Source organism: Polistes dominula, unplaced genomic scaffold (genome assembly GCF_049000335.1).
Source record: "Polistes dominula isolate Pdom_NZ unplaced genomic scaffold, Pdom_raw_medaka contig_23, whole genome shotgun sequence".
In the NCBI taxonomy this organism is placed as follows: domain Eukaryota; kingdom Metazoa; phylum Arthropoda; class Insecta; order Hymenoptera; family Vespidae; genus Polistes; species Polistes dominula.
The window spans coordinates 3,312,616-3,325,464 of record NW_028300963.1 but is presented as its reverse complement, the minus strand read 5'-3'; the positions used below and the strand labels follow the sequence as shown (position 1 = coordinate 3,325,464).

Here is a 12,849-nt window from a genome sequence, read left to right as displayed (position 1 = left end):
TTTCTTTACAATACAATCGGACCCGTCTTTTCAACGAGGCAAAAATGATTAGGTCGATCAAATGAATTTTACCCTACTGATCGATCAAATTACTTTACATGGAAAATTATCACCAAATATCAATCCATGTTGAAATTATTCTCACAAATATTATTAAAGTAATTAATAAAAAAAAAAAAGAAAAAAAATTATTATGTTTCTTCTCGTTTGGTGAAATATTATTATGTCTTGGAAATGAGTGAAGATAAGATGAAAAAAAAAAACGTGAAATCATAGAAAAAGATAGACCAAGACCGTAACACATTTTTTACCGAAAAATAATAGACACGTAAAACACATTTTATGTTATATTTTATTTTACATAGTTTAAAAAAAAAACCATTTTATTTTCACTAGAAAAATAATAATTTTTTAATATATTCATAAATTTATATATTTAAAAATAATGTTTGTATTTTAATTGTACAATTTACGAATTTTATCTATTAAAATAAATAAAAAACAAGCAAAGAAACAAATATGCAAATATACAAACGATTGCACAAAAAGGACAAAACCCTAGAGAAACCTTTATAAATCATTATTCCTGAAAGGAAATAAAAAAAAAAAACAACAAAAAAAATGATCTAAAACTTTAACATAGACCTAATATTTTACTGGAATGCTTAACTCGAGAAGAAGAATCGTCTGTCGTTGATCGGATATACGGTCACTCAGGTTCGCATACTCGCTTTCAGTATCGGCTTTCCTATAACACTTTGTTCTCTCTCTCTCTCTCTCTCTCTCTCTCTCTCTCTATCTATCTCTCTTTTTACCCCTCAACCCCTTTACCCTCTTTTCATTTGAAAGTTCGAGCCCTACGAAGCCGCAGATTGATGCGTCGAATTATATTTGTCGCATGGCACAGCTGCTGTCTAAATTATACGCTACATTTAGTCGGACAACCCCTGCTACCCTTTCTATCCACCCCTTCTCTTTCTCATCCACCTCCTCCACCTTCTCCTCTTCATCCTCATCCTCTTTCTCTTAACGTCGCGTACAGTTAGGCTCCACAGTCCCTCTCTCATTGGCTTTGATGTACTCCGAGACACTTGAGAGTCGATGAATTTTATTATTCCACCTTTGCGGTCATTGAAAAAGAGAAAGAGAAAGAGAGGAAGTTTCAAAAAAGAGCATAAAGTAAATAATATTGCATTATTATTATTATTATTATTATTATTATTATTATTATTATTATTATTATTAAGTTTTTTTTTCTAACGAGTGTTCTCTTTTTTTAGTTGCACTTATTGGCAAATCCAATTTTATGAACTTTACCCGAGAGGTCAAAATACTAAAAATACATCAAACACCGTCTTAAATTTCAAACGAGATACTTTAAAAGAAATTCTGGTAACGTTTCTTCCTATCCAGATTTACATTACATTTGAAACAACTCCACCCACACCCATACCCATACCCATACCCCTGTGTGGAGGTTTCTTCGTCTGTGCTTTGGGCATCGAAGGTTTCCAAGAATTCCAACTAAATTTGCATGACAAACGTACACTCTGGTACTCTTTTTCCCCTTCTGTTTTTATTAATTTATTTTTTCATAAGATAATTCATGCGGAAATTCGACATGAATCTCGTTTTTTTCTTTTTTCTTTTTATGTAAATCAATGTATGCATTGCAATCGTAAATGTAAAATAAAACGTTGTGGGATTTCTTCTTTGTGAATTATGTTAAGAAAAATCGTATTTTTCTTTTAAATATTATTTTAATTACTTTAGTTATTGTATGGTTAGATCAATCGTTTATTTTAATTTCATTTTCATCTTAAATGGGTAATTTTCTCATTCTCAAGTGTATCCATTAATTTCAGATAGGATTTTGGTTTCGATAATTGGGAAATAGGGGATGCAATATATTCCTGACAACATCGTAACAAATATTCTAGAATTATGTTTGAGATCATTATCTTGGAAACATTCGAACCATTGAACGAACATTTATTTGAAATATATTATCCTTCTTCAATAAATTTTCTTTAAGAATATTTCATTGAAAATATTATTAACCAAAAGATATTTTAATCAAATTTTTATATATTTTTTTAATTTTTTTTCTTTTTTATTTATTTAGTTTATCGCGAGAACGATGAGCAACATGTTTTCGTAATCTTCTCGGATGGAAAACAGATAACAATTTTATTCATTTAGTTTACAGTATATACCTTCGATGCAAGCACACGAGTGATTAAGTTCCAGTGGGTTGAGTGGAAAGAGCGTCGTCAATAACAACACGTTGACCGATGAAGAGGTTACAACGATGACACGTTGTTTACGAACTAGAAGAGGGTGTCGATAAATTACGAGACAACGAACCGAATACAAACATGTACGAGTCTTGGGTTCATATATTCTTTCATTCTTCTTCATCTTCATCTTCTTCTTCTTTTTTTTTTTTTTTTTTTGAACGTGCACATTTTTTAAATAAATTTTTATTTAACATTCATCTAGATAGATTGAAAAAAAAAACAACATTTTTTTACATAAAAAAAAATATATTAAATCAATAATTGATTTATCTATTTTTATTTTTATTTAAAATAAGTAAAATATTAAAATAAATCATATGATATTTACTATTACAATAATTACATATGATGTGTTTGTGTAGAACAAACGTTCTAATTGCAACTATCAAGGTGCAGTTTAGAAACAAGGTTGATTTTATTTGAACCGTAAATAGCAATGGTTGCACTTTACTGTTAGTGCTGATGAATTGAATACTATGTTCTCTCTTTTCTCTTTTCTGTCGTTTAAAATTTCATTCATTACAGATATACGAGAGTTGCAGTAATTCTTTCTTTTTTTTTTTTTTTTTACAAATGGTATTAAAGTATATGTACTGATATTAAATTTGTTACGATTTCCGAAATAAATGGTATTTTTTTTTAATTATAATAATCAATTAGAATTTAAGTTTGAATGCTTACATGTAGAAATAATTAATGCAGCTATTCGTAGAACTGACATAAATAAAATTTGGAAATTGTGTCATTGGTCAGTAGTTAATTTTATTGCATATGCAACATTTAGTTTTATTCTGAAACACTTTAAATTTCATTTTTATAATCAAATATCTGTAATTATTATATATAATGTTTTTTTAAATATATAATTATATAATAATAATAACATTTATAGTTATAAAATCATTGGAAGAGTTTAAAAAACTGTTCTTCTACCCTCTGTGCTATTTTTTTTGCTATTGAAATGTGAAAAAAAAAACAAATCTTGTTAATTTATCATACAACATTCTCTCTCTTGAAAAGATGGGTTTCATCTATATCTTTCAATATAATGCAATATAAAAGTTTGTAGGAAAATTACTTTCCTTTATAACGTTTGTTTTTCATTATATAAAATAATAAAAAAAAAGGAAAAGAACCTTCAGAGAAACTTACATCCTGATAAAGATTAAAGACGATCTATGATAATAAAAGCATCCTCAAAAAATTATCATATCGTCGTTGTTATTCGAACATGCATCTCCTTTATTTCATATCGAGATTAACCTCTCTCTTTCTACCTGTCCTGGGGGTTGGTACGCTGACGCGTACTAAAAAGCTTTGAAAAATAAATAAGCACAGGTTATATAACGTTACCTCACACACATTTTACCGTTCATCCGTTAATGCATAGTTGGTTTTTCGCGTACGCATATACACACACACGCATATAAAACTACAGCTCGATAAAATTGCAACCAACGATGTTGCATTTTTTCCCGTGACTATGCAAGCATTGCAACATTTTTTATTTTATTTTTTTTAATTTATTCTCTCAACCAGTATCAAACAGAGGAAGAATGATGAGTAGAAGAGAAAGAGAGAGAGAGAGAGAGAAAAAGATTCATAGCTTTATTATGAAATTGTTTCATGTTTCATGTTGGAATAGCGATTAATTATCCTGCGTTATGTTTTTTTAGTCACAGTCTCGTCGTAGTCATAACCGTAAATACAGTAATTATTAAAAATATTAGAAAAATATAATGTAACTTGCTTTGTGATCTAATTATAAATTAAATTAATATTTAAACATAACAAGTTAGGCATTGATTATTTTACTTTGATGATAAAATTTTGTATAAAAATTCTAAAAGATGAGATGATAGTTTGATCTGCGAACAAGGAATAAATTGTATAAGATTAAATTATTGAACGAAATTAAGTTTTCATTTGTAATACGAGAAAATTATTGTAAATAATCACTGTAATTGGATGAATATGATACACGAAACAAATGGAAATAAAACTTCAGAAATCTAACATGTGAAATAATGTAATAGAATTGTAGCTGTTATTTCGTACATTGTACAATTATTTATTGTTTCACGTAGTGCCTGTAAAAATATACAAATATATAAAAAAACATTATAATGTAATTAGTTTCTATATATGGAATGGATAAGAAGAATCATGGAAAGGAATACAAAAAAAATGAGGAAGTTAAAAGAAACTAATTACAATTATAGTGTTTATGGTAAGCGGTCTTTAGCTAGATTTCACTTGCCGTGGAATGTACAGCATATAAAAATATGATAAACATTACATGGAAAGTAAAATACCATTGCCCAGGTCTAACCACAAGGAGGTAACCGCTTCTGAAGACCTAAGAGGGATGTGCATCCTAAAGATGCTTACATCCGAATACAATTCAAAGGAATGAATCTAACTCTTAGGCCCCACCATAAGAGTACCATCCGAAAAATCGTTAAAATTATTATCGAAAATACCAGAGAAAAATTTCAATATTAAAAAATACAAAATGAAAGACAAGGAGTGTAATCTGAAAAGAAATTCAATAAAATCATCGATGATACTTAAAACTAACACACCCTAGAATAACTTCAACTTATAGAAATACAATCTATATACATTTATATACATAATTTTCAATCTCCATAAAATAAAGTATAATAATTAAAAAGAGTATACAATTATAAGTTGTACCATGGAATCTATAAATAAAGAAAATACATTAAAAATAATTATCAAACACGTTCGATGCTAAAAGGAGAATTATATAAAGATACACATTTTCATTTTATTTATACAAATAATTATTTTATACTATCCTACATTACCAAGTCCACTTCTTGTTCCTTTATGGTCCTCCTTTGGTCCACCTGTGGTCGTTTCCTTACCATAGTCCAATCTGCAACAGAAAACAAAGGGATAAAAAAGAGTTAAAAAATAAAAGGGATAGGAAAAAAGGAGGGATGGGTGTAACTTTTAAAACGGAACTTTTCACGACTTTTTTTTAAAGTGGTTTCCCTCCGATTGGACTAGTCCACTGATTCTAAATTTAGGAGAAACCTACACTAAATGTTCAGTCCAACACCATATACTAACAGTGAACTTACGGAAAAGAATCCTTGGGTCCTTCTAACAATTAGCGGAAGATGCCTTCCCTTACAATGAAGCTTCAGTTTCCCATGCTAAATGCATATCTATCTATGCATATCAAAAAGCCAAAAAAGATAAAAAAAAAAAAAAAAAAGACGGACATTCCAGTTTAAGAGTTAAATGAACATGATTCTATCCTTGGGAGTAAAAATAGAATCACGGCTCGCGTGGGCAGGGTCGCATCCCTGAAGTAAATTCTTTATTCGTAAATGGTACCACCCTTTATGAACAAAAAATTTACCCGCTACCCATTAAACCACTTCTGAAACAGAAATTTTAATGAATATTAAAACAATTTTATTTGCAATGTTAGTAGTTGAAGCGTTTTATATTACCTAGGGGTCCAGGAACGCAATCGAGTTGAAGACAGTCATCTGATAGACTAAAAAAATAAATTCATATTAAAATTATTTTCTATTTAAAGTAAGTTAATGTGTATGTAACGATTAAACCAATGTATATGCGTTGAAATAATCTGTAAAATAATTAAAGTGTATTAGAATAATAAAATAACAGGTAAATATTCGATAGAAGTATCGATTATTGTTTAAAAGAACGGAATATATTTTCGGAGTACCTTATTCTTCGAAGTACACTTATAGACTAAGCCGTTGTTCTTTTATACGATTATATGATAAAGGGTTAGAGATTAAGATAGAAAAGAAAAACAAAATAAAAAGAGACTAAACTTTTCGTAAGGTAGGAACATAAAGGGCATCGTTTGATCCGAGCACACATGTTCCTCCTACTCTCTTTCTTTCTGCTCTTAACCTTTTTACACACACACACACATACTCACATATATATATATACACATGCATAAACAGAGAAAAAGAGAAGCTATCGAAGGATCGAAAAGCCGCTGTCGGTCCAGCAGCCACTCTCGTTCGAATTTTTCTTTTTTCTCTTCCCGCGTATAATCGAACCCAGCGAGACCACCGCCTGGAATTGCAGATGTCCCAGACTATACTGACAATAATTGCCTTATTTCGTAAAACCTTTTCTATCTTTCCCTTTCTCTCTCTCTATCTCTCTCTTGCACTCACACTCTTTCTCGTTCATTTGCAGCAGCGAGATAGAAAAACAGAGAAAGAAGGAAAGAAAGAAAGCGAGAGAGAGAGAAACCTGAATTGGACTATCGATATATAAATCTATCGATCTATCGAACTTCGATATATCGATCTATCGAACTATCGATATATCAAACTTCGATATAGCGAACATCGATATATCGATTATCGAAATATCGATATATATCGATCTTCGATATATCGATTATCGAACTATCGATATATCAAACTTCGATATATCGATTATCGAACTATCGATATATATCGAACTTCGATGTATCGATTATTGAACTAACGATATATATCGAACTTCGATATATCGATTATCAAACTATCGATATATATCGAACTTCGATATATCGATTAATGAACTATCGATATATATCGTACTTCGATATATCGATTATCGAACTATCGATATATATCGAACTTTGATATATCGATTATTGAACTTCGATATATCGATTTTTGAACTATCGATATATATCTAATTTCGATATATCGAACTTCGATATATCGATTATCGAACTATCGATATATATCAAACTTCGATATATCGATTATCGAAATATCAATATATATCAAACTTCGATATATCGAACTATCGATATATCGAACATCGATATATCGATTATCGAACTATCGATACATATCGAACTTCGATATATCGAACTATCGATATATATCGAACTTCGATGTATCGATTATTGAACTTCGATATATCGATTATTAAACTATCGATATATATCGAACTTCGATATATCGATTTTTAAACTGTCGATATATATCGAACTGCGATATATCGATTATCGAACTATCGATATATATCGAACTTTGATATATCGATTATGGAATTTCGATATATCGATTATCGAACTATCGATATATATCGAATTTCGATATATCGATTATCGAAGTATCGATATATATCGAACTTCGATGTATCGATTATTGAACTTCGATATATCGATTATTAAACTATCGATATATATCGAACTTCGATATATCGATTATCGAACTATCGATATATATCGAACTTCGATATATCGATTATCGAACTATCGATATATATCGAACTTCGATATATCGATTATCGAACTATCGATATATATCGAACTTCGATATATCGATTATCGAACTTCGATATATATCGAACTTCGATATATCGATTATCGAACTTCGATATATCGAACTTCGATATATCGATTATCGAACTATCGATATATCGAACATCGATATATCGATCATCGAACTATCGATATATATCGAACTTCGATGTATCGATTATTGAACTTCGATATATCGTTTATCAAACTATCGAAATATATCGAACCTCGATATATCGATTTTTGAACTGTCGATATATATCGAACTTCGATATATCGATTATCGAACAATCGATATATATCGAACTTTGATATATCGATTATCGAATTTCGATATATCGATTATCGAACTATCGATATATATCGAATTTCGATATATCGATTATCGAACTATCGATATATATCGAATTTCGATATATCGATTATCGAACTATCGATATATATCGAACTTCGATATATCGATTATCGAACTATCGATATATATCGAACTTCGATGTATCGATTATTGAACTTCGATATATCGATTATTAAACTATCGATATATATCGAACTTCGATATATCGATTTTTGAACTGTCGATATATATCGAACTTCGATATATCGATTATCGAACAATCGATATATATCGAACCTTGATATATCGAATATCGAATTTCGATATATCGATTATCGAACTATCGATATATATCGAATTTCGATATATCGATTATCGAACTATCGATATATATCGAATTTCGATATATCGATTATCGAACTATCGATATATATCGAACTTCGATATATCGATTATCGAACTATCGATATATATCGAACTTCGATGTATCGATTATTGAACTTCGATATATCGATTATTAAACTATCGATATATATCGAACTTCGATATTCCGATTATCGAACAATCGATATATATCGAACTTCGATATATCGATTATCGAACTATCGATATATCGAAATTCGATATATCGATTATCGAACTATCGACAGATCGATGTTTTGAACTATTGATATAGTTAGTAGGTAAAACTAAATTATAAAATTTTAATTAGATTTGTAAAATCAAATAAATAAAAATAACTATACTTAATTTATTTTAAATATGAAACTAATTACAAAAAAAGAAACTAATTACAATTACAATGTTTATAGTAAGCGGTCTTTGGCTGGATTTTACTTGCAATGGAATGTAAAACATATAGAAATATGTTAAACATTACATGGAAAGTAATATCTATTGCCCAGGTCTAACCACGAGGAGGTAACCGCTTCTGAAGACCCACGAAGGATGTGCATCCTAAAGATGCTCATATCCGAATATAACTGAAAGGAAAGAACCTAACTCTTAGGCCTCACCATAAGAGTACCATTCGAAAAAATCCTTAAAATTACTAGGGAGAATACCAGAGAAAAATTTGAATATCAAAAAATACAAAATGATTGAACAAGGAGTATAACCTGAAAATAAATTCAATAGAATCATCGATGTTACTTAAAACTAACACACCCTAGAATATATACATTTATACATAATTTTCAATCTTGATAAAATAAAGTACAATAATTAAAAAGAGTATACAATTATGAGTTGTTGCGAGGAACCTATAAATAAAGAAAATACATTAAAAATAATTATTACACATGTGCGATGCTATAAAGAAAATAATACAAAGATACAAATTTTCATTTTATTTAAACAAATAATTATTTTATATTATCTTGTATTACCAAGTCCACTTCTTATTATTTTATGGTCCACCTTTGGTCCTCCTTTGGTCTTCCTTTGGTCCATCTGTCGTCGTCTCTTCACCATAGTCCAACCTGCAACAGAAAACAAATTGATAAAAAAGAGTTAAAAAATAAAAAAGGATAGGAAAAATGCGGGATGGGTATAACTTTTAAAGTGGAACTTTTCACGATTTTTTTTTTTAAGTGGTTTCCCCCCGATTGGACTAGTCCACTGACTCTAAATTTAGGAGAAACCTATACTAAATGTTCAGTCCAACACCGTATACTACTGCGAACTTACGGAAATGAATCCTTGGGTCCGTCTAACAATTAGCGGAAGATGCCTTCCCTTACAATGAAGCTTCAGTTTCCCATGCTACATGCATATCTATCTATGCATATCAAAAAGCCAAAAAAGGAAAAAAAGAAAAAAAAGGAAAAAAAGGACGGTAGCTCCAGTTTAAAAGTTAAATGAACATGATTCTATCCTTGGGAGTAAGATAGAATCATGGCTCGCGTGGGCAGGGTCGCATCCGTGAAGTAAATTCTTTATTTGTAAATGGTACCACCCTTTACGAACAAAAAATTTACCCGCTACCCATTAAATCACTTCTGAAACAGAAATTTTTAATGAATATTAATACAATTTTATTTGCAATGTAAGTAATTGGAGTATATTATATTACCTTCCGATCTAGGAACGCAATCAAGTTGAAGACAGTTATCTGATAAATTGAAAAAATAAATTCATATTAAAATCATTTTCTATTCAAAATATGTTAATAGGTATGTAACGTTTAAACCAATGTATATGCGTTGAAACAATCTGAAAAATAATTAAAGTGTATTAGAATATTAAAATAATTGTTAATTAATCGATAGAAGTATCGATTATTGTTTAAGAATACGGAATATATTTTCGGAGTACCTTCCACTTCGAAATGCACTAATAGACTGAGCTGTTGTTCTCTAAAACAAAACATTGATTAGAAAGTTGTTTATATGACTTCATATATGTTGATCATGTGTGCAACGGTAATTATAATTCTAATAAAGAAAATTCAATATTATAACGTTCCAATTTTAACATTCTTTTTATTCTAATGTATATAATTAATTGTTCATGCGCAGTGATGACTTCGAGTGTTAAATTATGCTGTAATATAAGTAGAGTGTATAAGAATATTAAAATAATTGGTAATTAATCGATAGAAGTATCGATTATTGTTTAAAAGTACGAAATATATTTTCGGAGTACTTTCCTCTTCGAAATACACTAATAGACTGACCCATTGTGTTCTAAAACAAAACTTTGATTAGAAAGTTGTTTATATGACTTCATATATGTTGATCATGTGTGCAACGGTAATTAAAATTCTAATAAAGAAAATTCAATATTATAACGTTCAGATTTGAACATTCTTTTCATTCTAATATAATTAATTTATTGTTCATGAGCAGTGATGACTTCGAGGGTAAAAATTATGCTGAAATATAAGTAGTGTGTATAAGAATATTAAAATACTTGTTAATTAATGGATAGAATTATCGATTATTGTTTAAAAGTACGGAACATATTTACAGAGTACCTTCCTCTTCGAAATACACTAATAGACTGACCCATTGTTTTCTAAAACAAAACTTTGATTAGAAAGTTGTTTATGATTTTTCTTATGTTGATTATTTCTGTAACGGTAATTAAAACTCTAATAAAGAAAATTCAAGATTATAACGTTCTGATTTTAACATTCTTTTCATTCTAATGTAATTAATTTATTGTTCATTCGCAGTGATGTCTCTGAAACTAAAAATAAAATCCAGAATTGGATTGAAAACGTTCCCATTACTATAAATTAAATAATTAAAATAATGTTTAATACGTTAATAAATTTTATTATTAAAATACAAAATGGATTGAATATAAAGTAAAATGTGGCTTTATACGTACGTAATTCAGCTTTCTTTCTAATCACGTTAGTTAAACTCCATATGATAATTTAATTGTTAAACTAATTAAAATAACTGAAAATATTGAAATTGGCGCGTCGGTAACTAATCGATAATGCAGATCATTCCTGCGAAATTTTTATTTATCGATGTAATTTATGGTGGCATGCCTGAGAGATCTCAATTGTTTTATGCATATTTATATAGATGTACGATTGTCTTCTGTACGGTTCTGTTCTGTGCGATGCGATAAAGTTTTCACAGTGTCTACACTTTCCTTTTTTTTATTCATTATTGTTAGAATACTTACAATTGATTTATTTAATAAATAAATTATCATATGGAGTTTGACTAAGTGGTTCTAGGAGAAGACGAATTACATACGTGTGTCGGTTAAGCTTGTGTGCGTGATGAATCTTTTGATTGGTCATTTCAAGTCCGAAATAATTAATCAGCTAATTAGCCAATGAAACGACAGCGATCTTTCGCCAACGTACCGCGAAGGAAAAGTGACCACCATTTTGAATTTGTCATCTATAGTAGTTGCAGCAGATTTACTCGTCCCGTTATTATCAGGTAATTAAAAGATATTTTCTAACGTTTACGCCTTTGAATTATATACTAAACGATAACTAAAAGCAAGATTTTTATACGTAAGTGTTTTCAAAACTAAAAAATAAAAATTTCGAAAGATATCCGTTAAAATATAATCGTCGACATTTCTCGGCTTCCCGCCAAATATTATCACGGTCAACTTATAATATTTTTTCTAATTTCTATCTTTTTTCCATGGTATCTATACTTTTTATGATATTTAATGATACTTCAATTAATTATTTTTCATAATTATGTCTTCAAAAATCGTATATCGTATTAAATTTCATTTCTGTCACATACAAATACATACAGACGTATATACATAAGTATAGATAACTCGTACACGCGACACTCATATATTTGATTTTCTTTATATTGTACTAATGTAATTTTATTTCTTACTTTAGTTTTCCGAGCATTGAGAGAATCCAATACGAATATATATTCTCAAACTAAGAATCGTGCTTTCTTTTACATCTATCGAGGTAAGTCTATCTCTTTATTTTAAAGCAAAAAGAATTGTTATAGAAAGAGAAAACGAGAAAGAAAGAAAAAGAATACAAATATTCAACTGCAGGCAGTCATAAATGTGTTTATACATTTCTAGGAAATTCTCGAGATGAAAATAAAAACAAACAGCTGAAAACAAAAGAAAAACAGCCGAGATCCGAGCACCGAGCATCGAACACCCGAGTACCCCCGAACACCGATTACCCGAGTACCGAGCACCGAGAATTCGGCACTACCAAGGTTAACGTAGTAATGTATCTCTTTTCCTTCCGTCTTTTGACGTGTTTAGATCGTCAAAAGTAACTACACAGTAAATTATTGAATAATTTTATTTCTAACCTTATCGTATAAATTTTAGTACTTTAAAAAGATTTTCATTAGATTGAATGGTATAAAAAGACGGTTTACTTTTTAGGTTACACTTTATTAAGTTATATTTAA

The 12,849-nt window shown here is 29.3% G+C and overlaps 1 long non-coding RNA gene across 1 annotated transcript; it reads left to right on the top strand.

The window, feature by feature from the left end:
* Nucleotides 1-1,070: 1,070 nt before the first annotated feature.
* On the top strand, nt 1,071-3,119 carry LOC149032519 (uncharacterized). Its single transcript, XR_016176653.1, has 3 exons — nt 1,071-1,179; nt 1,281-1,392; nt 2,203-3,119. It is a non-coding gene; the product is annotated as an uncharacterized LOC149032519 (long non-coding RNA).
* The last annotated feature ends 9,730 nt before the right edge of the window (nt 3,120-12,849 follow it).